The sequence below is a fragment of the Gadus morhua genome, chromosome 8, assembly GCF_902167405.1.
Source record: "Gadus morhua chromosome 8, gadMor3.0, whole genome shotgun sequence".
NCBI lineage: Eukaryota > Metazoa > Chordata > Actinopteri > Gadiformes > Gadidae > Gadus > Gadus morhua.
The window spans coordinates 1,526,252-1,547,753 of record NC_044055.1 but is presented as its reverse complement, the minus strand read 5'-3'; the positions used below and the strand labels follow the sequence as shown (position 1 = coordinate 1,547,753).

At 43.0% G+C, this 21,502-nt stretch overlaps 48 non-coding genes across 48 annotated transcripts; 17 read left to right on the top strand and 31 right to left on the bottom strand.

The window, feature by feature from the left end:
* Positions 1-3,411: 3,411 nt before the first annotated feature.
* On the top strand, positions 3,412-3,483 carry trnag-ucc (transfer RNA glycine (anticodon UCC)). The gene has a single exon. It is a non-coding gene; the product is annotated as a tRNA-Gly (tRNA).
* A 324-nt stretch (positions 3,484-3,807) lies between these two features.
* On the bottom strand, positions 3,808-3,889 carry trnas-gcu (transfer RNA serine (anticodon GCU)). The gene has a single exon. It is a non-coding gene; the product is annotated as a tRNA-Ser (tRNA).
* Positions 3,890-4,049: 160 nt separating this feature from the next.
* On the bottom strand, positions 4,050-4,121 carry trnaq-cug (transfer RNA glutamine (anticodon CUG)). The gene has a single exon. It is a non-coding gene; the product is annotated as a tRNA-Gln (tRNA).
* Positions 4,122-5,208: 1,087 nt separating this feature from the next.
* Positions 5,209-5,280, top strand: trnag-ucc (transfer RNA glycine (anticodon UCC)). Its single transcript has one exon. It is a non-coding gene; the product is annotated as a tRNA-Gly (tRNA).
* Positions 5,281-5,847: 567 nt separating this feature from the next.
* Positions 5,848-5,919, bottom strand: trnaq-cug (transfer RNA glutamine (anticodon CUG)). Its single transcript has one exon. It is a non-coding gene; the product is annotated as a tRNA-Gln (tRNA).
* Positions 5,920-6,055: 136 nt separating this feature from the next.
* On the top strand, positions 6,056-6,127 carry trnag-ucc (transfer RNA glycine (anticodon UCC)). Its single transcript has one exon. It is a non-coding gene; the product is annotated as a tRNA-Gly (tRNA).
* A 324-nt stretch (positions 6,128-6,451) lies between these two features.
* On the bottom strand, positions 6,452-6,533 carry trnas-gcu (transfer RNA serine (anticodon GCU)). Its single transcript has one exon. It is a non-coding gene; the product is annotated as a tRNA-Ser (tRNA).
* Positions 6,534-6,694: 161 nt separating this feature from the next.
* trnaq-uug (transfer RNA glutamine (anticodon UUG)) lies at positions 6,695-6,766 on the bottom strand. The gene has a single exon. It is a non-coding gene; the product is annotated as a tRNA-Gln (tRNA).
* Positions 6,767-7,298: 532 nt separating this feature from the next.
* On the bottom strand, positions 7,299-7,380 carry trnas-gcu (transfer RNA serine (anticodon GCU)). Its single transcript has one exon. It is a non-coding gene; the product is annotated as a tRNA-Ser (tRNA).
* A 161-nt stretch (positions 7,381-7,541) lies between these two features.
* trnaq-cug (transfer RNA glutamine (anticodon CUG)) lies at positions 7,542-7,613 on the bottom strand. Its single transcript has one exon. It is a non-coding gene; the product is annotated as a tRNA-Gln (tRNA).
* Positions 7,614-7,749: 136 nt separating this feature from the next.
* On the top strand, positions 7,750-7,821 carry trnak-uuu (transfer RNA lysine (anticodon UUU)). Its single transcript has one exon. It is a non-coding gene; the product is annotated as a tRNA-Lys (tRNA).
* Positions 7,822-8,144: 323 nt separating this feature from the next.
* On the bottom strand, positions 8,145-8,226 carry trnas-gcu (transfer RNA serine (anticodon GCU)). Its single transcript has one exon. It is a non-coding gene; the product is annotated as a tRNA-Ser (tRNA).
* A 161-nt stretch (positions 8,227-8,387) lies between these two features.
* Positions 8,388-8,459, bottom strand: trnaq-cug (transfer RNA glutamine (anticodon CUG)). The gene has a single exon. It is a non-coding gene; the product is annotated as a tRNA-Gln (tRNA).
* Positions 8,460-8,992: 533 nt separating this feature from the next.
* trnas-gcu (transfer RNA serine (anticodon GCU)) lies at positions 8,993-9,074 on the bottom strand. The gene has a single exon. It is a non-coding gene; the product is annotated as a tRNA-Ser (tRNA).
* Positions 9,075-9,235: 161 nt separating this feature from the next.
* trnaq-cug (transfer RNA glutamine (anticodon CUG)) lies at positions 9,236-9,307 on the bottom strand. Its single transcript has one exon. It is a non-coding gene; the product is annotated as a tRNA-Gln (tRNA).
* A 532-nt stretch (positions 9,308-9,839) lies between these two features.
* Positions 9,840-9,921, bottom strand: trnas-gcu (transfer RNA serine (anticodon GCU)). Its single transcript has one exon. It is a non-coding gene; the product is annotated as a tRNA-Ser (tRNA).
* A 161-nt stretch (positions 9,922-10,082) lies between these two features.
* Positions 10,083-10,154, bottom strand: trnaq-cug (transfer RNA glutamine (anticodon CUG)). Its single transcript has one exon. It is a non-coding gene; the product is annotated as a tRNA-Gln (tRNA).
* Positions 10,155-10,686: 532 nt separating this feature from the next.
* Positions 10,687-10,768, bottom strand: trnas-gcu (transfer RNA serine (anticodon GCU)). Its single transcript has one exon. It is a non-coding gene; the product is annotated as a tRNA-Ser (tRNA).
* A 161-nt stretch (positions 10,769-10,929) lies between these two features.
* On the bottom strand, positions 10,930-11,001 carry trnaq-cug (transfer RNA glutamine (anticodon CUG)). The gene has a single exon. It is a non-coding gene; the product is annotated as a tRNA-Gln (tRNA).
* Positions 11,002-11,134: 133 nt separating this feature from the next.
* On the top strand, positions 11,135-11,206 carry trnag-ucc (transfer RNA glycine (anticodon UCC)). The gene has a single exon. It is a non-coding gene; the product is annotated as a tRNA-Gly (tRNA).
* A 324-nt stretch (positions 11,207-11,530) lies between these two features.
* trnas-gcu (transfer RNA serine (anticodon GCU)) lies at positions 11,531-11,612 on the bottom strand. The gene has a single exon. It is a non-coding gene; the product is annotated as a tRNA-Ser (tRNA).
* Positions 11,613-11,773: 161 nt separating this feature from the next.
* Positions 11,774-11,845, bottom strand: trnaq-cug (transfer RNA glutamine (anticodon CUG)). The gene has a single exon. It is a non-coding gene; the product is annotated as a tRNA-Gln (tRNA).
* A 133-nt stretch (positions 11,846-11,978) lies between these two features.
* On the top strand, positions 11,979-12,050 carry trnae-uuc (transfer RNA glutamic acid (anticodon UUC)). The gene has a single exon. It is a non-coding gene; the product is annotated as a tRNA-Glu (tRNA).
* A 324-nt stretch (positions 12,051-12,374) lies between these two features.
* On the bottom strand, positions 12,375-12,456 carry trnas-gcu (transfer RNA serine (anticodon GCU)). The gene has a single exon. It is a non-coding gene; the product is annotated as a tRNA-Ser (tRNA).
* A 369-nt stretch (positions 12,457-12,825) lies between these two features.
* Positions 12,826-12,897, top strand: trnag-ucc (transfer RNA glycine (anticodon UCC)). The gene has a single exon. It is a non-coding gene; the product is annotated as a tRNA-Gly (tRNA).
* Positions 12,898-13,221: 324 nt separating this feature from the next.
* On the bottom strand, positions 13,222-13,303 carry trnas-gcu (transfer RNA serine (anticodon GCU)). Its single transcript has one exon. It is a non-coding gene; the product is annotated as a tRNA-Ser (tRNA).
* Positions 13,304-13,672: 369 nt separating this feature from the next.
* On the top strand, positions 13,673-13,744 carry trnag-ucc (transfer RNA glycine (anticodon UCC)). The gene has a single exon. It is a non-coding gene; the product is annotated as a tRNA-Gly (tRNA).
* A 315-nt stretch (positions 13,745-14,059) lies between these two features.
* trnas-gcu (transfer RNA serine (anticodon GCU)) lies at positions 14,060-14,141 on the bottom strand. The gene has a single exon. It is a non-coding gene; the product is annotated as a tRNA-Ser (tRNA).
* A 369-nt stretch (positions 14,142-14,510) lies between these two features.
* On the top strand, positions 14,511-14,582 carry trnag-ucc (transfer RNA glycine (anticodon UCC)). Its single transcript has one exon. It is a non-coding gene; the product is annotated as a tRNA-Gly (tRNA).
* Positions 14,583-14,906: 324 nt separating this feature from the next.
* On the bottom strand, positions 14,907-14,988 carry trnas-gcu (transfer RNA serine (anticodon GCU)). The gene has a single exon. It is a non-coding gene; the product is annotated as a tRNA-Ser (tRNA).
* A 369-nt stretch (positions 14,989-15,357) lies between these two features.
* On the top strand, positions 15,358-15,429 carry trnag-ucc (transfer RNA glycine (anticodon UCC)). The gene has a single exon. It is a non-coding gene; the product is annotated as a tRNA-Gly (tRNA).
* A 324-nt stretch (positions 15,430-15,753) lies between these two features.
* On the bottom strand, positions 15,754-15,835 carry trnas-gcu (transfer RNA serine (anticodon GCU)). Its single transcript has one exon. It is a non-coding gene; the product is annotated as a tRNA-Ser (tRNA).
* Positions 15,836-15,996: 161 nt separating this feature from the next.
* Positions 15,997-16,068, bottom strand: trnaq-cug (transfer RNA glutamine (anticodon CUG)). The gene has a single exon. It is a non-coding gene; the product is annotated as a tRNA-Gln (tRNA).
* A 133-nt stretch (positions 16,069-16,201) lies between these two features.
* trnag-ucc (transfer RNA glycine (anticodon UCC)) lies at positions 16,202-16,273 on the top strand. The gene has a single exon. It is a non-coding gene; the product is annotated as a tRNA-Gly (tRNA).
* A 324-nt stretch (positions 16,274-16,597) lies between these two features.
* trnas-gcu (transfer RNA serine (anticodon GCU)) lies at positions 16,598-16,679 on the bottom strand. The gene has a single exon. It is a non-coding gene; the product is annotated as a tRNA-Ser (tRNA).
* Positions 16,680-17,048: 369 nt separating this feature from the next.
* Positions 17,049-17,120, top strand: trnag-ucc (transfer RNA glycine (anticodon UCC)). Its single transcript has one exon. It is a non-coding gene; the product is annotated as a tRNA-Gly (tRNA).
* A 324-nt stretch (positions 17,121-17,444) lies between these two features.
* trnas-gcu (transfer RNA serine (anticodon GCU)) lies at positions 17,445-17,526 on the bottom strand. Its single transcript has one exon. It is a non-coding gene; the product is annotated as a tRNA-Ser (tRNA).
* A 161-nt stretch (positions 17,527-17,687) lies between these two features.
* Positions 17,688-17,759, bottom strand: trnaq-cug (transfer RNA glutamine (anticodon CUG)). Its single transcript has one exon. It is a non-coding gene; the product is annotated as a tRNA-Gln (tRNA).
* A 101-nt stretch (positions 17,760-17,860) lies between these two features.
* trnag-ucc (transfer RNA glycine (anticodon UCC)) lies at positions 17,861-17,932 on the top strand. The gene has a single exon. It is a non-coding gene; the product is annotated as a tRNA-Gly (tRNA).
* A 325-nt stretch (positions 17,933-18,257) lies between these two features.
* trnas-gcu (transfer RNA serine (anticodon GCU)) lies at positions 18,258-18,339 on the bottom strand. The gene has a single exon. It is a non-coding gene; the product is annotated as a tRNA-Ser (tRNA).
* A 369-nt stretch (positions 18,340-18,708) lies between these two features.
* trnag-ucc (transfer RNA glycine (anticodon UCC)) lies at positions 18,709-18,780 on the top strand. The gene has a single exon. It is a non-coding gene; the product is annotated as a tRNA-Gly (tRNA).
* A 324-nt stretch (positions 18,781-19,104) lies between these two features.
* trnas-gcu (transfer RNA serine (anticodon GCU)) lies at positions 19,105-19,186 on the bottom strand. The gene has a single exon. It is a non-coding gene; the product is annotated as a tRNA-Ser (tRNA).
* A 369-nt stretch (positions 19,187-19,555) lies between these two features.
* Positions 19,556-19,627, top strand: trnag-ucc (transfer RNA glycine (anticodon UCC)). Its single transcript has one exon. It is a non-coding gene; the product is annotated as a tRNA-Gly (tRNA).
* Positions 19,628-19,951: 324 nt separating this feature from the next.
* On the bottom strand, positions 19,952-20,033 carry trnas-gcu (transfer RNA serine (anticodon GCU)). The gene has a single exon. It is a non-coding gene; the product is annotated as a tRNA-Ser (tRNA).
* A 161-nt stretch (positions 20,034-20,194) lies between these two features.
* On the bottom strand, positions 20,195-20,266 carry trnaq-cug (transfer RNA glutamine (anticodon CUG)). Its single transcript has one exon. It is a non-coding gene; the product is annotated as a tRNA-Gln (tRNA).
* Positions 20,267-20,367: 101 nt separating this feature from the next.
* On the top strand, positions 20,368-20,439 carry trnag-ucc (transfer RNA glycine (anticodon UCC)). The gene has a single exon. It is a non-coding gene; the product is annotated as a tRNA-Gly (tRNA).
* A 325-nt stretch (positions 20,440-20,764) lies between these two features.
* On the bottom strand, positions 20,765-20,846 carry trnas-gcu (transfer RNA serine (anticodon GCU)). The gene has a single exon. It is a non-coding gene; the product is annotated as a tRNA-Ser (tRNA).
* Positions 20,847-21,215: 369 nt separating this feature from the next.
* trnag-ucc (transfer RNA glycine (anticodon UCC)) lies at positions 21,216-21,287 on the top strand. The gene has a single exon. It is a non-coding gene; the product is annotated as a tRNA-Gly (tRNA).
* Positions 21,288-21,502: the final 215 nt, after the last annotated feature.

Here is a 21,502-nt window from a genome sequence, read left to right as displayed (position 1 = left end):
TCCCTCTCAGCTCCCGTAGTTTGGAATGGGCTCAGCCCTCCCCCCGCACAGAGCGCGCATTTACCAAAGTGATACACAAACATGGCAGCGAGTTTGACAAGCTGTATACCACAATTTATTCATATATGTATAATCTATTTTGAGGTAAAAATAATTCATTTGAAATATATCCTCATCCTCATCCTCATCGTCATCCGCTTATCGGGTCGGGTCGCGGGGGGAGCAGCTCAAGCAGGGGGCCCCAGACTTCCCTTTCCCGGGCCACATTGACCAGCTCTGACGGGGGGATCCCGAGGGGTTCCCAGGCCAGTGTTGAGATATAATCTCTCCACCTAGTCCTGGGTCTTCCCCGAGGTCTCCTCCCCACTGGACGTGCCTGAAACACCTCCCAAGGAAGGCGCCCAAGTGGGCATCCTTACCAGATGCCCGAACCACCTCAGCTGACTCCTTTCTAAGTAAAGGAGCAGCGGCTCTAATCAGAGTTCCTCACGGATGGCTGAGCTTCTCACCCTATCCCTAAGGGAGACGCCAGCCACCCTTCTGAGAAAACTCATCTCGGCCGCTTGTACCCGCGATCTCGTCCTTTCGGTCATCACCCAGCCCTCATGACCATAGGTGAGGATAGGAACGAAGATCGACCGGTAGATCGAGAGCTTTGCCTTGCGGCTCAGCTCTCTTTTCGTTACAACGGTGCGGTAAAGCAAACGCAATACCGCCCCCGCTGCTCCGATTCTCCGGCCAATCTCACGCTCCATAGTACCCTCACTTGCGAACAAGACCCCGAGGTACTTGAACTCCTTCACTTGGGCTAAGGATTTCCTACCCGGAGTAAGCAATCCACTGGTTTCCTGCTAAGAGTCATGGCCTCAGATTTAGCGGTGCTGATCCTCATCCCAGCCGCTTCACACTCGGCCGCCAGCCGATCCAGTGAGTGCTGAAGGTCACAGGCCGATGATCCAATGAGGACCACATCATCTGCAAAAAGCAGTGACGAGATCCTCAGACCACCGAACTGCAACCCCTCCCCACCACGACTACGCCTCGATATCCTGTCCATGTATATCACAAACAGGATTGGTGACAAGGCGCAGCCCTGGCGGAGACCAGCACCCACTGAGAACGAAACTGACTGGCTGCCGAGAACACGAACACAGCTCTCGCTTTGGGAGTACAAAGATTGGATGGCCCTGAGGATAGACCCCCTTACCCCATACTCCCGCAGCACCTCCCACAGTTTCTCCCGGGGGACCCGGTCATACGCCTTCTCCAGATCCACAAAACACATGTAGACCGGATGGGCATACTCCCAGGCCCCCTCCAGGATCCTTGCGAGAGTGAAGAGCTGGTCCGTAGTTCCACGTCCGGGGCGAAAACCGCATTGTTCCTCTTCAATCTGAGGTTCGACGATCGGCCGAACCCTCCTTTCCAGCACCTTGGAGTAGACTTTACCAGGGAGGATGAGAAGTGTGATACCCCGGTAATTGGCACACACTCTCTGGTCCTCCTTTTTGAACAGGGGAACCACCACCCCGGTTTGCCACTCCTTTGGCACTGTACCCGACTCCCACGCGATGTTGAATAGGCGTGTCAACCATGACAGCCCCTCAACACCCAGAGCCTTTAGCATTTCTGGCTGGATCTCATCAATCCCTGGGGCTTTGCCACTGCGGAGATGTTTGACTACCTCAGTGACCTCCACCAGGGAAATTGACGACGAAACACCATCAACCTCGAGCTCTGCCTCCAACATAGAGGGCGTGTTATTCGGATTCAGGAGTTCCTCAAAGTGTTCCTTCCAACGTCCGACGACCTCCTCAGTTGAGGTCAACGGAGTCCCATCCTTACTGTACACAGCTTGGATTGTTCCCCGTTTCCCCCTCCTGAGGTGCCGGATAGTCTTCCAGAAACACTTTGGTGCCGACCGAAAGTCCTTCTCCATGGCCTCTCCGAACTTCTCCCACACCCGCTGCTTAGCCTCCGACACGGCAGCCGCTGCAGCCCTTCGAGCCTGTCGGTACCCTGCAACCGAGTCAGGAGTCCTCCAGGATATCATATCCCGGAAGGCCTCCTTCTTCAGTCGGACGGCTTCCCTGACCACCGGTGTCCACCACGGTGTCCGAGGGTTACCGCCCCTTGAGGAGCCTAAGACCCTGAGGCCACAGCTAGCCACCGCAGCTTCAGCAATGGAGGCTTTGAACACCGCCCACTCTGGCTCAATGCCCCCAACCTCCACAGGAATGCCAGAAAAGCTCCGCCGGAGGTGTGAGTTGAAGATACCTAGGACGGGGGCCTCCTCCAGACGTTCCCAGTTCACCCGCACTACTCGTTTGGGCTTACCAGGTCTATCCGGAAATTTCCCCTATTCCCTGATCCAACTCACAACCAGATGGTGGTCGGTTGACAGTTCCGCCCCTCTCTTTACCCGAGTGTCCAAAATATGCGGCCTCAGATCAGATGACACGATCACGAAATCGATCATCAATCTTCGGCCTAGGGTACTCTGGTACCAGGTACACTTATGAGCACCCTTATGTTCGAACATGGTGTTTGTTATGGATAATCCATGACTAGCACAGAAGTCCAATAACAAACGACCGCTCGGGTTTAGATCAGGGAGGCCGTTCCTCCCCACCACGCCTCTCCAGGTGTCTCCATCGTTGCCCACGTGGGCGTTGAAGTCTCCCAGCAGAACTACGGAGTCCCCTACTGGACCCCCATACAGGACTCCATTCAGGGATATATCTGTGTGGTTTAATAATTCGTCGATCTGTTGGTAATTCGTCGATCTTTTGGTAATGCCTCGGGGCTCCAGTAGGGGGATCGCACACCTCTTCCTGATTCAATACAGATGAGTGAAGGAAAGAGCTGCGTGCGTGTGTTTTTCCTCATTCTTCTGCCGTTACTATTCCCTTTCTTAAGGTAATTATTACCGTTTGCAAGACACTGTATATTTATGACCAGTGTTGAAAGTTTGAATGTTATGTTGGCACTTTATCAGAAGTCCTCTTATCATTAGAAATATTTTATGTTTACAGAAATATTTTATTTTATATTTTATCTATTTTACATTTTATGTTATGTCACAGGTTACACTGTTTACAACGGCAGGGCCTGCCATAATGCTTTTTTATGTGAATCGATTTAAATCGGAAATCGGATTTTTTATGAAAGAATCTGGGATTTTTATTTTAGGCCATATCGCCCAGCCCTACCGAGACTTGAACTCGGATCGCTGGATTCAGAGTCCAGAGTGCTAACCATTACACCATGGAACCAGTTCATCATAGACTGTTTCAGTAGACTGTGCAACCGTTCTTTAAACTAAATATAAGTGAAAATGACAAATTGAACAGTTCCACCGAGATTTGAGTTTGGGTTCGATGATTTCCGAGTATAATTTATGTCATTGTGGCATTGGTGGTATAGTGGTGAGCATAGCTGCCTTCCAAGCAGTTGACCCGGGTTCGATTCCCGGCCAATGCATTGGTATGCTTTTTCGAATGCCACAGGGATTCAGGACTTTAGAAATCAGTGTCTCTGTTTTCTTTTCGGTAAATATTGTGCTCCAGACCACATTTTGGCGGAACTGAAATATTTAACCGTGGTTCAGACCATAGAGAATGAACAAGACTCTTGCTTTAGCGAATGAGAACTTTCAAGATCAGTGTCGGTATTTTTTGGCAGTAAAGGTTGTGCTCTAGGCTACAATTAATTGAAATGAAAGGAAAATAGTGCAAAACGTCCTGGATTCATTGTACTTTTTTCCATGAAATGGAAGACGATGTACTTATGTAAGAATGGTGCAAATGATGAGGATGGGATTCGAACCCACGCGTGCAGAGCACAATGGATTAGCAGTCCATCACCTTAACCACTCGGCCACCCCATCAGCTTAGCAACCTCTAAAATACTTTTATTTTTTCCGAAATGTGGTCGAGACTAAATATGGGCAAGAGAGAATTTTTGAAAAAGTGTTTAAAGTCTCGGTGTTGGAAAAATGGATGAGGGACACAGCGTAGAGCCGTCGTCTGATGCTACACTGCTCTAATAGGTTCCACCGAGACTTGAACTCGGATCGCTGGATTCAGAGTCCAGAGTGCTAACCATTACACCATGGAACCATTTCATTATAGACTGTTTCAGTACACTGTGCAACCGTTCTTTAAACTAAATATAAGTGAAAATGACAAATTGAACAGTTCCACCGAGATTTGAGTTTGGGTTTGATGATTTAATAGTATAATTTTTAGGGCTGTAACGATACACAAACTCACGATTCGGTTTGTATCACGATTTTTGACCCACGGTTCGATACATCCCACGATTTTTTGAAATTTAAAAAGCATTTTTTTTAAACAACACTTATATACCAATTAACTTAATGTAACATTTAATAACAAATAATTTGGAACACTGAACAGATTTGAACAGAAAGAATACTATTAAAGCATAGCTAAATGAATAAAGAAATAACGTGTGGGAGGATGCTTTTTTCAACTGTTTGGTTGGTTTAGTCAAATATCCTTATTAGCACTACTTATTAGGCTATGTAGCTTAAATAATGACATAATCAGGCCGTATAGAATGCAACATGTTTAATAGCCCAACTTTCAATAGATGGAGAAAAACCTGAAGGTCATGAACGTCGCAATAACGAGGCGTTACGAGTAGCATGTGTGTGCGCCAGAATGGCAATGTGCGTATGCGTGTGTGAGTGACGTCAGCGAGTGAGTGGACGAGCGAGGAGAGCGAGCGGTAGCGCGTGTGTCTAGTGAAGAAGCGAACGAGTCCGGTAGAATAAAGTACCCATCCTGTCAATAATCGGTGGCCGCTTCATTCCGACCTATAAGCAGACAAACTGCCAGTCAAATCACACAAAACACTAGAGACAGGATCACACAGGCCCCCTCTGGATAAATGTCGTTCATATCGCATATGAGCACTTCGACGGCTGTGGAGAAATGCGATCCTCCGTAGCCACGGAGGATTGCAGTCGCATACTTACGGCATCGATAGGAGGGGGCGCTGTCAGCAGACTATTATCTAGACAAATTATTAGCAAATTTCAATCAGACAATTTGACCGCAGAGTTAGAAAGGGCGTATCGCGCTTCTGCCTTCTCACACCGCGAGACAGGATCGTGGCTTTGAGTATCGAGATTTTCGGTTTGATACGCGTATCGTTACAGCCCCAATAATTTTCATTGTGGCATTGGTGGTATAGTGGTGAGCATAGCTGCCTTCCAAGCAGTTGACCCGGGTTCGATTCCCGGTCAATGCAATGGTATGCTTTTTCGAATGCCACAGGGATTCAGGACTTTAGAAATCAGTGTCTCTGTTTTCTTTTCGGTAAATATTGTGCTCTAGACTACATTTTGGCGGAACTGAAATATTTAACCGTGGTTCAGACCATAGAGAATGAACAAGACTCTTGCTTTAGCGAATGAGAACTTTCAAGATCAGTGTCGGTATTTTTTGGCAGTAAAGGTTGTGCTCTAGGCTACAATTAATTGAAATGAAAGGAAAATAGTGCAAAACGTCCTTGATTCATTGTACTTTTTTCTATGAAATGGAAGACGATGTACTTATGTAAGAATAGTGCAAACGATGAGGATGGGATTCGAACCCACGCGTGCAGAGCACAATGGATTAGCAGTCCATCACCTTAACCAGTCGGCCACCCCATCAGCTTCGCAACCTCTAAAATACTTTTTATTTTTTCCGAAATGTGGTCGAGACTAAATATGGGCAAGAGAGAATTTTTGAAAAAGTGTTTAAAGTCTCGGTGTTGGAAAAATGGATGAGGGACACAGCGTAGAGCCATCGTCTGATGCTACACTGCTCTAATAGGTTCCACCGAGACTTGAACTCGGATCACTGGATTCAGAGTCCAGAGTGCTAACCATTACACCATGGAACCAGTTCATCATAGACTGTTTCAGTAGACTGTGCAACCGTTCTTCAAACTAAATATAAGTGAAAATGACAAATTGAACAGTTCCACCGAGATTTGAGTTTGGGTTCGATGATTTCCGAGTATAATTTATGTCATTGTGGCATTGGTGGTATAGTGGTGAGCATAGCTGCCTTCCAAGCAGTTGACCCGGGTTCGATTCCCGGCCAATGCATTGGTATGCTTTTTCGAATGCCACAGGGATTCAGGACTTTAGAAATCAGTGTCTCTGTTTTCTTTGCGGTAAATATTGTGCTCCAGACTACATTTTGGCGGAACTGAAATATTTAACCGTGGTTCAGACCATAGAGAATGAACAAGACTCTTTCTTTAGCGAATGAGAACTTTAAAGATCAGTGTCGGTATTTTTCGGCAGTAAAGGTTGTGCTCTAGGCTGCAATTAATATAAATGAAAGGAAAATAGTGCAAAACATCCTTGATTCATTGTACTTTTTTCCATGAAATGGAAGACGATGTACTTATGTAAGAATGGTGCAAACGATGAGGATGGGATTCGAACCCATGCGTGCAGAGCACAATGGATTAGCAGTCCATCACCTTAACCACTCGGCCACCCCATCAGCTTAGCAACCTCTAAAATACTTTTTAATTTTTCCGAAATGTGGTCGAGACTAAATATGGGCAAGAGAGAATTTTTGAAAAAGTGTTTAAAGTCTCGGTGTTGGAAAAATGGATGAGGGACACAGCGTAGAGCCGTCGTCTGATGCTAAACTGCTCTAATAGGTTCCACCGAGACTTGAACTCGGATCTCTGGATTCAAAGTCCAGAGTGCTAACCATTACACCATGGAACCATTGCATTATAGACTGTTTCAGTAGACTTTTCAACCGTTCTTCAAACTAAATATAAGTGAAAATGACAAATTGAACAGTTCCACCGAGATTTGAGTTTGGGTTCGATGAATTCCGAGTATAATTTATGTCATTGTGGCATTGGTGGTATAGTGGTGAGCATAACTGCCTTCCAAGCAGTTGACCAGGGTTCGATTCCCGTCCAATGCATTGGTATGCTTTTTCGAATGCCACAGGGATTCAGGACTTTAGAAATCAGTGTCTCTGTTTTCTTTTCGGTAAATATTGTGCTCCAGACTACATTCTGGCGGAACTGAAATATTTAACCGTGGTTCAGACCATAGAGAATGAACAAGACTCTTGCTTTAGCGAATGAGAACTTTCAAGATCAGTGTCTGTATTTTTTGGCAGTAAAGGTTGTGCTCTAGGCTGCAATTAATATAAATGAAAGGAAAATTGTGCAAGACGTCCTTGATTCATTGTACTTTTTTCCATGAAATGGAAGACGATGTACTTATGTAAGAATGGTGGAAACGAAGAGGATGGGATTCGAACCCACGCGTGCAGAGCACAATGGATTAGCAGTCCATCACCTTAACCACTCGGCCACCCCATCAGCTTTGCAACCTCTAAAATACTTTTTAATTTTTCCGAAATGTGGTCGAGACTAAATATGGGCAAGAGAGAATTTTTGAAAAAGTGTTTAAAGTCTCGGTGTTGGAAAAATGGATGAGGGACACAGCGTAGAGCCGTCGTCTGATGCTACACTGCTCTAATAGGTTCCACCGAGACTTGAACTCGGATCGCTGGATTCAGAGTCCAGAGTGCTAACCATTACACCATGGAACCAGTTCATCATAGACTGTTTCAGTTGACTGTCCAACCGTTCTTTAAACTAAATATAAGTGAAAATGACAAATTGAACAGTTCCACCGAGATTTGAGTTTGGGTTCGATGATTTCCGAGTATAACTTAGGTCATTGTGGCATTGGTGGTATAGTGGTGAGCATAGCTGCCTTTTAAGCAGGTGACCCGGGTTCGATTCCAGGCCAATGCATTGGTATGTTTTTTCGAATGCCACAGGGATTCAGGACTTTAGAAATCAGTGTCTCTGTTTTCTTTTCGGTAAATATTGTGCACTAGACTACATTTTTGCGGAACTGAAATATTTAACCGTGGTTCAGACCATAGAGAATGAACAAGACTCTTGCTTTAGCGAATGAGAACTTTCAAGATCAGTGTCGGTATTTTTTGGCAGTAAAGGTTGTGCTCTAGGCTACAATTAATTGAAATGAAAGGAAAATAGTGCAAAACTTCCTTGATTCATTGTACTTTTTCCATGAAATGGAAGACGATGTACTTATGTAAGAATGGTGCAAACGATGAGGATGGGATTCGAACCCACGCGTGCAGAGCACAATGGATTAGCAGTCCATCACCTTAACCACTCGGCCACCCCATCAGCTTAGCAACCTCTAAAATACTTTTTATTTTTTCCGAAATGTGGTCGAGACTAAATAGGGGCAAGAGAGAATTTTTGAAAAAGTGTTTAAAGTCTCGGTGTTGGAAAAATGGATATGGGACACAGCGTAGAGCCGTCGTCTGATGCTACACTGCTCTATTAGGTTCCACCGAGACTTGAACTCGGATCGCTGGATTCAGAGTCCAGAGTGCTAACCATTACACCATGGAACCAGTTCATTATAGACTATTTCAGTAGACTGTGCAACCGTTCTTTAAACTAAATATAAGTGAAAATGACAAATTGAACAGTTCCACCGAGATTTGAGTTTGGGTTCGATGATTTCCGAGTATAATTTATATCATTGTGGCATTGGTGGTATAGTGGTGAGCATAGCTGCCTTCCAAGCAGTTGACCCGGGATCGATTCCAGGCCAATGCATTGGTATGCTTTTTCGAATGCCACAGGGATTCAGGACTTTAGAAATCAGTGTCTCTGTTTTCTTTTCGGTAAATATTGTGCTCTAGACTACATTTTGGCGGAACTGAAATATTTAACCGTGGTTCAGACCATAGAGAATGAACAAGACTCTTGCTTTAGCGAATGAGAACTTTCAAGATCAGTGTCTGTATTTTTTGGCAGTAAAGGTTGTGCTCTAGGCTACAATTAATTGAAATGAAAGGAAAAACAGTGCAAAACGTCCTTGATTCATTGTACTTTTTTCCATGAAATGGAAGACGATGTACTTATGTAAGAATGGTGCAAACGATGAGGATGGGATTCGAACCCACGCGTGCAGAGCACAATGGATTAGCAGTCCATCACCTTAACCACTCGGCCACCCCATCAGCTTAGCAACCTCTAAAATACTTTTTATTTTTTCCGAAATGTGGTCGAGACTAAATATGGGCAAGAGAGATTTTTTGAAAAAGTGTTTAAAGTCTCGGTGTTGGAAAAATGGATGAGGGACACAGCGAAGAGCCGTCGTCTGATGCTACACTGCTCTAATTGGTTCCACCGAGACTTGAACTCGGATCGCTGGATTCAGAGTCCAGAGTGCTAACCATTACACCATGGAACCAGTTCATCATAGACTGTTTCAGTAGACTGTGCAACCGTTCTTTAAACTAAATATAAGTGAAAATGACAAATTGAACAGTTCCACCGAGATTTGAGTTTGGGTTCGATGATTTCCGAGTATAATTTATGTCATTGTGGAATTGGTGGTATAGTGGTGAGCATAGCTGCCTTCCAAGCAGTTGATCCGGGTTCGATTCCCGGCCAATGCATTGGTATGCTTTTTCGAATGCCACAGGGATTCAGGACTTTAGAAATCAGTGTCTCTGTTTTCTTTTCGGTAAATATTGTGCTCCAGACTACATTTTGGCGGAACTGAAATATTTAACCGTGGTTCAGACCATAGAGAATGAACAAGACTCTTGCTTTAGCGAATGAGAACTTTCAAGATCAGTGTCGGTATTTTTTGGCAGTAAAGGTTGTGCTCTAGGCTACAATTAATTGAAATGAAAGGAAAATAGTGCAAAACATCCTTGATTCATTGTACTTTTTTCCATGAAATGGAAGACGATGTACTTATGTAAGAATGGTGCAAACGATGAGGATGGGATTCGAACCCACGCGTGCAGAGCACAATGGATTAGCAGTCCATCACCTTAACCACTCGGCCACCCCATCAGCTTATCAACCTCTAAAATACTTTTTATTTTTTCCGAAATGTGGTCGAGACTAAATATGGGCAAGAGAGATTTTTTGAAAAAGTGTTTAAAGTCTCGGTGTTGGAAAAATGGATGAGGGACACAGCGAAGAGCCGTCGTCTGATGCTACACTGCTCTAATAGGTTCCACCGAGACTTGAACTCGGATCGCTGGATTCAGAGTCCAGAGTGCTAACCATTACACCATGGAACCAGTTCATCATAGACTGTTTCAGTAGACTCTGCAACCGTTCTTTAAACTAAATATAAGTGAAAATGACAAATTGAACAGTTCCACCGAGATTTGAGTTTGGGTTCGATGATTTCCGAGTATAATTTATGTCATTGTGGCATTGGTGGTATAGTGGTGAGCATAGCTGCCTTCCAAGCAGTTGACCCGGGTTCGATTCCCGGGCAATGCATTGGTATGCTTTTTCGAATGCCACAGGGATTCAGGACTTTAGAAATCAGTGTCTCTGTTTTCTTTTCGGTAAATATTGTGCTCCAGACTACATTTTGGCGGAACTGAAATATTTAACCGTGGTTCAGACCATAGAGAATGAACAAGACTCTTGCTTTAGCGAATGAGAACTTTCAAGATCAGTGTCTGTATTTTTTGGCAGTAAAGGTTGTGCTCTAGGCTACAATTAATTGAAATGAAAGGAAAATAGTGCAAAACGTCCTTGATTCATTGTACTTTTTTCCATGAAATGGAAGAGGATGTACTTATGTAAGAATGGTGCAAACGATGAGGATGGGATTCGAACCCACGCGTGCAGAGCACAATGGATTAGCAGTCCATCACCTTAACCACTCGGCCACCCCATCGGCTTATCAACCTCTAAAATACTTTTTTTTTTTTCCGAAATGTGGTCGAGACTAAATATGGGCAAGAGAGATTTTTTGAAAAAGTGTTTAAAGTCTCGGTGTTGGAAAAATGGATGAGGGACACAGAGTAGAGCCGTCATCTGATGCTACACTGCTCTAATAGGTTCCACCGAGACTTGAACTCGGATCGCTGGATTCAGAGTCCAGAGTGCTAACCATTACACCATGGAACCAGTTCACCATAGACTGTTTCAGTAGACTGTGCAACCGTTCTTTAAACTAAATATAAGTGAAAATGACAAATTGAACAGTTCCACCGAGATTTGAGTTTGGGTTTGATGATTTCCTAGTATAATTTTCATTGTGGCATTGGTGGTATAGTGGTGAGCATAGCTGCCTTCCAAGCAGTTGACCCGGGTTCGATTCCCGGCCAATGCATTGGTATTCTTTTTCGAATGCCACAGGGATTCAGGACTTTAGAAATCAGTGTCTCTGTTTTCTTTTCGGTAAATATTGTGCTCCAGACTACATTTTGGCGGAACTGAAATATTTAACCGTGGTTCAGACCATAGAGAATGAACAAGACTCTTGCTTTAGCGAATGAGAACTTTCAAGATCAGTGTCTGTATTTTTTGGCAGTAAAGGTTGTGCTCTAGGCTACAATTAATTGAAATGAAAGGAAAATAGTGCAAAACGTCCTTGATTCATTGTACTTTTTTCCATGAAATGGAAGACGATGTACTTATGTAAGAATGGTGCAAACGATGAGGATGGGATTCGAACCCACGCGTGCAGAACACAATGGATTAGCAGTCCATCACCTTAACCACTCGGCCACCCCATCAGCTTATCAACCTCTAAAATACTTTTTATTTTTTCCGAAATGTGGTCGAGACTAAATATGGGCAAGAGAGATTTTTTGAAAAAGTGTTTAAAGTCTCGGTGTTGGAAAAATGGATGAGGGACACAGCGAAGAGCCGTCGTCTGATGCTACACTGCTCTAATAGGTTCCACCGAGACTTGAACTCGGATCGCTGGATTCAGAGTCCAGAGTGCTAACCATTACACCATGGAACCAGTTCATCATAGACTGTTTCAGTAGACTCTGCAACCGTTCTTTAAACTAAATATAAGTGAAAATGACAAATTGAACAGTTCCACCGAGATTTGAGTTTGGGTTTGATGATTTCCTAGTATAATTTTCATTGTGGCATTGGTGGTATAGTGGTGAGCATAGCTGCCTTTCAAGCAGTTGACCCGGGTTCGTTTCCCGGCCAATGCAGTGGTATGCTTTTTCGAATGCCACAGGGATTCAGGACTTTAGAAATCAGTGTCTCTGTTTTCTTTTCGGTAAATATTGTGCTCCAGACTACATTTTGGCGGAACTGAAATATTTAACCGTGGTTCAGACCATAGAGAATGAACAAGACTCTTGCTTTAGCGAATGAGAACTTTCAAGATCAGTGTCTGTATTTTTTGGCAGTAAAGGTTGTGCTCTAGGCTACAATTAATTGAAATGAAAGGAAAATAGTGCAAAACGTCCTTGATTCATTGTACTTTTTTCCATGAAAAGGAAGACGATGTACTTATGTAAGAATGGTTCAAACGATGAGGATGGGATTCGAACCCACGCGTGCAGAGCACAATGAATTAGCAGTCCATCACCTTAACCACTCGGCCACCCCATCAGCTTATCAACCTCTAAAATACTTTTTATTTTTTCCGAAATGTGGTCGAGACTAAATATGGGCAAGAGAGATTTTTTGAAAAAGTGTTTAAAGTCTCGGTGTTGGAAAAATCGATGAGGGACACAGCGTAGAGCCGTCGTCTGATGCTAAACTGCTCTAATAGGTTCCACCGAGACTTGAACTCGGATCGCTGGATTCAGAGTCCAGAATGCTAACCAATACACCAAGGAACCAGTTCGTCATAGACTGTTTCAGTAGACTGTGCAACCGTTCTTTAAACTAAATATAAGTGAAAATGACAAATTGAACAGTTCCACCGAGATTTGAGTTTGGGTTTGATGATTTCCGAGTATTAATTATGTCATTGTGGCATTGGTGGTATAGTGGTGAGCATAGCTGCCTTCCAAGCAGTTGACCCGGGTTCGATTCCCGGCCAATGCATTGGTATGCTTTTTCGAATGCCACAGGGATTCAGGACTTTAGAAATCAGTGTCTCTGTTTTCTTTTCGGTAAATATTGTGCTCCAGACTACATTTTGGCGGAACTGAAATATTTAACCGTGGTTCAGACCATAGAGAATGAACAAGACTCTTGCTTTAGCGAATGAGAACTTTCAAGATCAGTGTCTGTATTTTTTGGCAGTAAAGGTTGTGCTCTAGGCTACAATTAATTGAAATGAAAGGAAAATAGTGCAAAACGTCCTTGATTCATTGTACTTTTTTCCATGAAATGGAAGACGATGTACTTATGTAAGAATGGTGCAAACGATGAGGATGGGATTCGAACCCACGCGTGCAGAGCACAATGGATTAGCAGTCCATCACCTTAACCACTCGGCCACCCCATCAGCTTATCAACCTCTAAAATACTTTTTATTTTTTCCGAAATGTGGTCGAGACTAAATATGGGCAAGAGAGATTTTTTGAAAAAGTGTTTAAAGTCTCGGTGTTGGAAAAATCGATGAGGGACACAGCGTAGAGCCGTCGTCTGATGCTAAACTGCTCTAATAGGTTCCACCGAGACTTGAACTCGGATCGCTGGATTCAGAGTCCAGAATGCTAACCATTACACCAAGGAACCAGTTCGTCATAGACTGTTTCAGTAGACTGTGCAACCGTTCTTTAAACTAAATATAAGTGAAAATGACAAATTGAACAGTTCCACCGAGATTTGAGTTTGGGTTCGATGATTTCCGAGTATTAATTATGTCATTGTGGCATTGGTGGTATAGTGGTGAGCATAGCTGCCTTCCAAGCAGTTGACCCGGGTTCGATTCCCGGCCAATGCATTGGTATGCTTTTTAGAATGCCACAGGGATTCAGGACTTTAGAAATCAGTGTCTCTGTTTTCTTTTCGGTAAATATTGTGCTCCAGACTACATTTTGGCGGAACTGAAATATTTAACCGTGGTTCAGACCATAGAGAATGAATGCTTTAGCGAATGAGAACTTTCAAGATCAGTGTCTGTATTTTTTGGCAGTAAAGGTTGTGCTCTAGGCTACAATTAATTGAAATGAAAGGAAAATAGTGCAAAACGTCCTTGATTCATTGTAATTTTTTCCATGAAATGGAAGACGATGTACTTATGTAAGAATGGTGCAAACGATGAGGATGGGATTCGAACCCACGCGTGCAGAGCAAAATGGATTAGCAGTCCATCACCTTAACCACTCGGCCACCCCATCAGCTTATCAACCTCTAAAATACTTTTTATTTTTTCCGAAATGTGGTCGAGACTAAATATGGGCAAGAGAGATTTTTTGAAAAAGTGTTTAAAGTCTCGGTGTTGGAAAAATGGATGAGGGACACAGCGACGAGCCGTCGTCTGATGCTACACTGCTCTAATAGGTTCCACCGAGACTTGAACTCGGATCGCTGGATTCAGAGTCCAGAGTGCTAACCATTACACCAAGGAACCAGTTCGTCATAGACTGTTTCAGTAGACTGTGCAACCGTTCTTTAAACTAAATATAAGTGAAAATGACAAATTGAACAGTTCCACCGAGATTTGAGTTTGGGTTTGATGATTTCCGAGTATTAATTATGTCATTGTGGCATTGGTGGTATAGTGGTGAGTATAGCTGCCTTCCAAGCAGTTGACCCGGGTTCGATTCCCGGCCAATGCATTGGTATGCTTTTTCGAATGCCACAGGGATTCAGGACTTTAGAAATCAGTGTCTCTGTTTTCTTTTCGGTAAATATTGTGCTCCAGACTACATTTTGGCGGAACTGAAATATTTAACCGTGGTTCAGACCATAGAGAATGAACAAGACTCTTGCTTTAGCGAATGAGAACTTTCAAGATCAGTGTCTGTATTTTTTGGCAGTAAAGGTTGTGCTCTAGGCTACAATTAATTGAAATGAAAGGAAAATAGTGCAAAACGTCCTTGATTCATTGTACTTTTTTCCATGAAATGGAAGACGATGTACTTATGTAAGAATGGTGCAAACGATGAGGATGGGATTCGAACCCACGCGTGCAGAGCACAATGGATTAGCAGTCCATCACCTTAACCACTCGGCCACCCCATCAGCTTATCAACCTCTAAAATACTTTTTATTTTTTCCGAAATGTGGTCGAGACTAAATATGGGCAAGAGAGATTTTTTGAAAAAGTGTTTAAAGTCTCGGTGTTGGAAAAATGGATGAGGGACACAGCGAAGAGCCGTCGTCTGATGCTACACTGCTCTAATAGGTTCCACCGAGACTTAAACTCGGATCGCTGGATTCAGAGTCCAGAGTGCTAACCATTACACCATGGAACCAGTTCATCATAGACTGTTTCAGTAGACTCTGCAACCGTTCTTTAAACTAAATATAAGTGAAAATGACAAATTGAACAGTTCCACCGAGATTTGAGTTTGGGTTCGATGATTTCCGAGTATAATTTATGTCATTGTGGCATTGGTGGTATAGTGGTGAGCATAGCTGCCTTCCAAGCAGTTGACCCGGGTTCGATTCCCGGCCAATGCATTGGTATGCTTTTTCGAATGCCACAGGGATTCAGGACTTTAGAAATCAGTGTCTCTGTTTTCTTTTCGGTAAATATTGTGCTCCAGACTACATTTTGGCGGAACTGAAATATTTAACCGTGGTTCAGACCATAGAGAATGAACAAGACTCTTGCTTTAGCGAATGAGAACTTTCAAGATCAGTGTCTGTATTTTTTGGCAGTAAAGGTTGTGCTCTAGGCTACAATTAATTGAAATGAAAGGAAAATAGTGCAAAACGTCCTTGATTCATTGTACTTTTTTCCATGAAATGGAAGAGGATGTACTTATGTAAGAATGGTGCAAACGATGAGGATGGGATTCGAACCCACGCGTGCAGAGCACAATGGATTAGCAGTCCATCACCTTAACCACTCGGCCACCCCATCGGCTTATCAACCTCTAAAATACTTTTTTTTTTTTCCGAAATGTGGTCGAGACTAAATATGGGCAAGAGAGATTTTTTGAAAAAGTGTTTAAAGTCTCGGTGTTGGAAAAATGGATGAGGGACACAGCGTAGAGCCGTCGTCTGATGCTACACTGCTCTAATAGGTTCCACCGAGACTTGAACTCGGATCGCTGGATTCAGAGTCCAGAGTGCTAACCATTACACCATGGAACCAGTTCACCATAGACTGTTTCAGTAGACTGTGCAACCGTTCTTTAAACTAAATATATGTGAAAATGACAAATTGAACAGTTCCACCGAGATTTGAGTTTGGGTTTGATGATTTCCTAGTATAATTTTCATTGTGGCATTGGTGGTATAGTGGTGAGCATAGCTGCCTTCCAAGCAGTTGACCCGGGTTCGATTCCCGGCCAATGCATTGGTATGCTTTTTTGAATGCCACAGGGATTCAGGACTTTAGAAATCAGTGTCTCTGTTTTCTTTTCGGTAAATATTGTGCTCCAGACTACATTTTGGCGGAACTGAAATATTTAACCGTGGTTCAGACCATAGAGAATGAACAAGACTCTTGCTTTAGCGAATGAGAACTTTCAAGATCAGTGTCTGTATTTTTTGGCAGTAAAGGTTGTGCTCTAGGCTACAATTAATTGAAATGAAAGGAAAATAGTGCAAAACGTCCTTGATTCATTGTACTTTTTTCCATGAAATGGAAGACAATGTACTTATGTAAGAATGGTGCAAACGATGAGGATGGGATTCGAACCCACGCGTGCAGAGCACAATGGATTAGCAGTCCATCACCTTAACCACTCGGCCACCCCATCAGCTTGTCAACCTCTAAAATACTTTTTATTTTTTCCGAAATGTGGTCGAGACTAAATATGGGCAAGAGAGATTTTTTGAAAAAGTGTTTAAAGTCTCGGTGTTGGAAAAATGGATGAGGGACACAGCGAAGAGCCGTCGTCTGATGCTACACTGCTCTAATAGGTTCCACCGAGACTTGAACTCGGATCGCTGGATTCAGAGTCCAGAGTGCTAACCATTACACCAAGGAACCAGTTCGTCATAGACTGTTTCAGTAGACTGTGCAACCGTTCTTTAAACTAAATATAAGTGAAAATGACAAATTGAACAGTTCCACCGAGATTTGAGTTTGGGTTCGATGATTTCCGAGTATTAATTATGTCATTGTGGCATTGGTGGTATAGTGGTGAGCATAGCTGCCTTCCAAGCAGTTGACCCGGGTTCGATTCCCGGCCAATGCATTGGTATGCTTTTTCGAATGCCACAGGGATTCAGGACTTTAGAAATCAGTGTCTCTGTTTTCTTTTCGGTAAATATTGTGCTCCAGACTACATTTTGGCGGAACTGAAATATTTAACCGTGGTTCAGACCATAGAGAATGAACAAGACTCTTGCTTTAGCGAATGAGAACTTTCAAGATCAGTGTCTGTATTTTTTGGCAGTAAAGGTTGTGCTCTAGGCTACAATTAATTGAAATGAAAGGAAAATAGTGCAAAACGTCCTTGATTCATTGTACTTTTTTCCATGAAATGGAAGACGATGTACTTATGTAAGAATGGTGCAAACGATGAGGATGGGATTCGAACCCACGCGTGCAGAGCACAATGGATTAGCAGTCCATCACCTTAACCACTCGGCCACCCCATCAGCTTATCAACCTCTAAAATACTTTTTATTTTTTCCGAAATGTGGTCGAGACTAAATATGGGCAAGAGAGATTTTTTGAAAAAGTGTTTAAAGTCTCGGTGTTGGAAAAATGGATGAGGGACACAGCGAAGAGCCGTCGTCTGATGCTACACTGCTCTAATAGGTTCCACCGAGACTTGAACTCGGATCGCTGGATTCAGAGTCCAGAGTGCTAACCATTACACCATGGAACCAGTTCATCATAGACTGTTTCAGTAGACTCTGCAACCGTTCTTTAAACTAAATATAAGTGAAAAGGGTTCGATGATTTCCGAGTATAATTTATGTCATTGTGGCATTGGTGGTATAGTGGTGAGCATAGCTGCCTTCCAAGCAGTTGACCCGGGTTCGATTCCCGGCCAATGCATTGGTATGCTTTTTCGAATGCCACAGGGATTCAGGACTTTAGAAATCAGTGTCTCTGTTTTCTTTTCGGTAAATATTGTGCTCCAGACTACATTTTGGCGGAACTGAAATATTTAACCGTGGTTCAGACCATAGAGAATGAACAAGACTCTTGCTTTAGCGAATGAGAACTTTCAAGATCAGTGTCTGTATTTTTTGGCAGTAAAGGTTGTGCTCTAGGCTACAATTAATTGAAATGAAAGGAAAATAGTGCAAAACGTCCTTGATTCATTGTACTTTTTTTCCATGAAATGGAAGACAATGTACTTATGTAAGAATGGTGCAAACGATGAGGATGGGATTCGAACCCACGCGTGCAGAGCACAATGGATTAGCAGTCCATCACCTTAACCACTCGGCCACCCCATCAGCTAATCAACCTCTAAAATACTTTTTATTTTTTCCGAAATGTGGTCGAGACTAAATATGGGCAAGAGAGATTTTTTGAAAAAGTGTTTAAAGTCTCGGTGTTGGAAAAATGGATGAGGGACACAGCGAAGAGCCGTCGTCTGATGCTACACTGCTCTAATAGGTTCCACCGAGACTTAAACTCGGATCGCTGGATTCAGAGTCCAGAGTGCTAACCATTACACCATGGAACCAGTTCATCATAGACTGTTTCAGTAGACTCTGCAACCGTTCTTTAAACTAAATATAAGTGAAAATGACAAATTGAACAGTTCCACCGAGATTTGAGTTTGGGTTCGATGATTTCCGAGTATAATTTATGTCATTGTGGCATTGGTGGTATAGTGGTGAGCATAGCTGCCTTCCAAGCAGTTGACCCGGGTTCGATTCCCGGCCAATGCATTGGTATGCTTTTTCGAATGCCACAGGGATTCAGGACTTTAGAAATCAGTGTCTCTGTTTTCTTTTCGGTAAATATTGTGCTCCAGACTACATTTTGGCGGAACTGAAATATTTAACCGTGGTTCAGACCATAGAGAATGAACAAGACTCTTGCTTTAGCGAATGAGAACTTTCAAGATCAGTGTCTGTATTTTTTGGCAGTAAAGGTTGTGCTCTAGGCTACAATTAATTGAAATGAAAGGAAAATAGTGCAAAACGTCCTTGATTCATTGTACTTTTTTCCATGAAATGGAAGAGGATGTACTTATGTAAGAATGGTGCAAACGATGAGGATGGGATTCGAACCCACGCGTGCAGAGCACAATGGATTAGCAGTCCATCACCTTAACCACTCGGCCACCCCATCGGCTTATCAACCTCTAAAATACTTTTTTTTTTTTCCGAAATGTGGTCGAGACTAAATATGGGCAAGAGAGATTTTTTGAAAAAGTGTTTAAAGTCTCGGTGTTGGAAAAATGGATGAGGGACACAGCGAAGAGCCGTCGTCTGATGCTACACTGCTCTAATAGGTTCCACCGAGACTTGAACTCGGATCGCTGGATTCAGAGTCCAGAGTGCTAACCATTACACCAAGGAACCAGTTCGTCTTAGACTGTTTCAGTAGACTGTGCAACCGTTCTTTAAACTAAATATAAGTGAAAATGACAAATTGAACAGTTCCACCGAGATTTGAGTTTGGGTTCGATGATTTCCGAGTATTAATTATGTCATTGTGGCATTGGTGGTATAGTGGTGAGCATAGCTGCCTTCCAAGCAGTTGACCCGGGTTCGATTCCCGGCCAATGCATTGGTATGCTTTTTCGAATGCCACAGGGATTCAGGACTTTAGAAATCAGTGTCTCTGTTTTCTTTTCGGTAAATATTGTGCTCCAGACTACATTTTGGCGGAACTGAAATATTTAACCGTGGTTCAGACCATAGAGAATGAACAAGACTCTTGCTTTAGCGAATGAGAACTTTCAAGATCAGTGTCTGTATTTTTTGGCAGTAAAGGTTGTGCTCTAGGCTACAATTAATTGAAATGAAAGGAAAATAGTGCAAAACGTCCTTGATTCATTGTACTTTTTTCCATGAAATGGAAGACGATGTACTTATGTAAGAATGGTGCAAACGATGAGGATGGGATTCGAACCCACACGTGCAGAGCACAATGGATTAGCAGTCCATCACCTTAACCACTCGGCCACCCCATCAGCTTATCAACGTCTAAAATACTTTTTATTTTTTCCGAAATGTGGTCGAGACTAAATATGGGCAAGAGAGATTTTTTGAAAAAGTGTTTAAAGTCTCGGTGTTGGAAAAATGGATGAGGGACACAGCGAAGAGCCGTCGTCTGATGCTACACTGCTCTAATAGGTTCCACCGAGACTTGAACTCGGATCGCTGGATTCAGAGTCCAGAGTGCTAACCATTACACCATGGAACCAGTTCATCATAGACTGTTTCAGTAGACTCTGCAACCGTTCTTTAAACTAAATATAAGTGAAAAGGGTTCGATGATTTCCGAGTATAATTTATGTCATTGTGGCATTGGTGGTATAGTGGTGAGCATAGCTGCCTTCCAAGCAGTTGACCCGGGTTCGATTCCCGGCCAATGCATTGGTATGCTTTTTCGAATGCCACAGGGATTCAGGACTTTAGAAATCAGTGTCTCTGTTTTCTTTTCGGTAAATATTGTGCTCCAGACTACATTTTGGCGGAACTGAAATATTTAACCGTGGTTCAGACCATAGAGAATGAACAAGACTCTTGCTTTAGCGAATGAGAACTTTCAAGATCAGTGTCTGTATTTTTTGGCAGTAAAGGTTGTGCTCTAGGCTACAATTAATTGAAATGAAAGGAAAATAGTGCAAAACGTCCTTGATTCATTGTACTTTTTTTCCATGAAATGGAAGACAATGTACTTATGTAAGAATGGTGCAAACGATGAGGATGGGATTCGAACCCACGCGTGCAGAGCACAATGGATTAGCAGTCCATCACCTTAACCACTCGGCCACCCCATCAGCTAATCAACCTCTAAAATACTTTTTATTTTTTCCGAAATGTGGTCGAGACTAAATATGGGCAAGAGAGATTTTTTGAAAAAGTGTTTAAAGTCTCGGTGTTGGAAAAATGGATGAGGGACACAGCGAAGAGCCGTCGTCTGATGCTACACTGCTCTAATAGGTTCCACCGAGACTTGAACTCGGATCGCTGGATTCAGAGTCCAGAGTGCTAACCATTACACCAAGGAACCAGTTCGTCATAGACTGTTTCAGTAGACTGTGCAACCGTTCTTTAAACTAAATATAAGTGAAAATGACAAATTGAACAGTTCCACCGAGATTTGAGTTTGGGTTCGATGATTTCCGAGTATTAATTATGTCATTGTGGCATTGGTGGTATAGTGGTGAGCATAGCTGCCTTCCAAGCAGTTGACCCGGGTTCGATTCCCGGCCAATGCATTGGTATGCTTTTTCGAATGCCACAGGGATTCAGGACTTTAGAAATCAGTGTCTCTGTTTTCTTTTCGGTAAATATTGTGCTCCAGACTACATTTTGGCGGAACTGAAATATTTAACCGTGGTTCAGACCATAGAGAATGAACAAGACTCTTGCTTTAGCGAATGAGAACTTTCAAGATCAGTGTCTGTATTTTTTGGCAGTAAAGGTTGTGCTC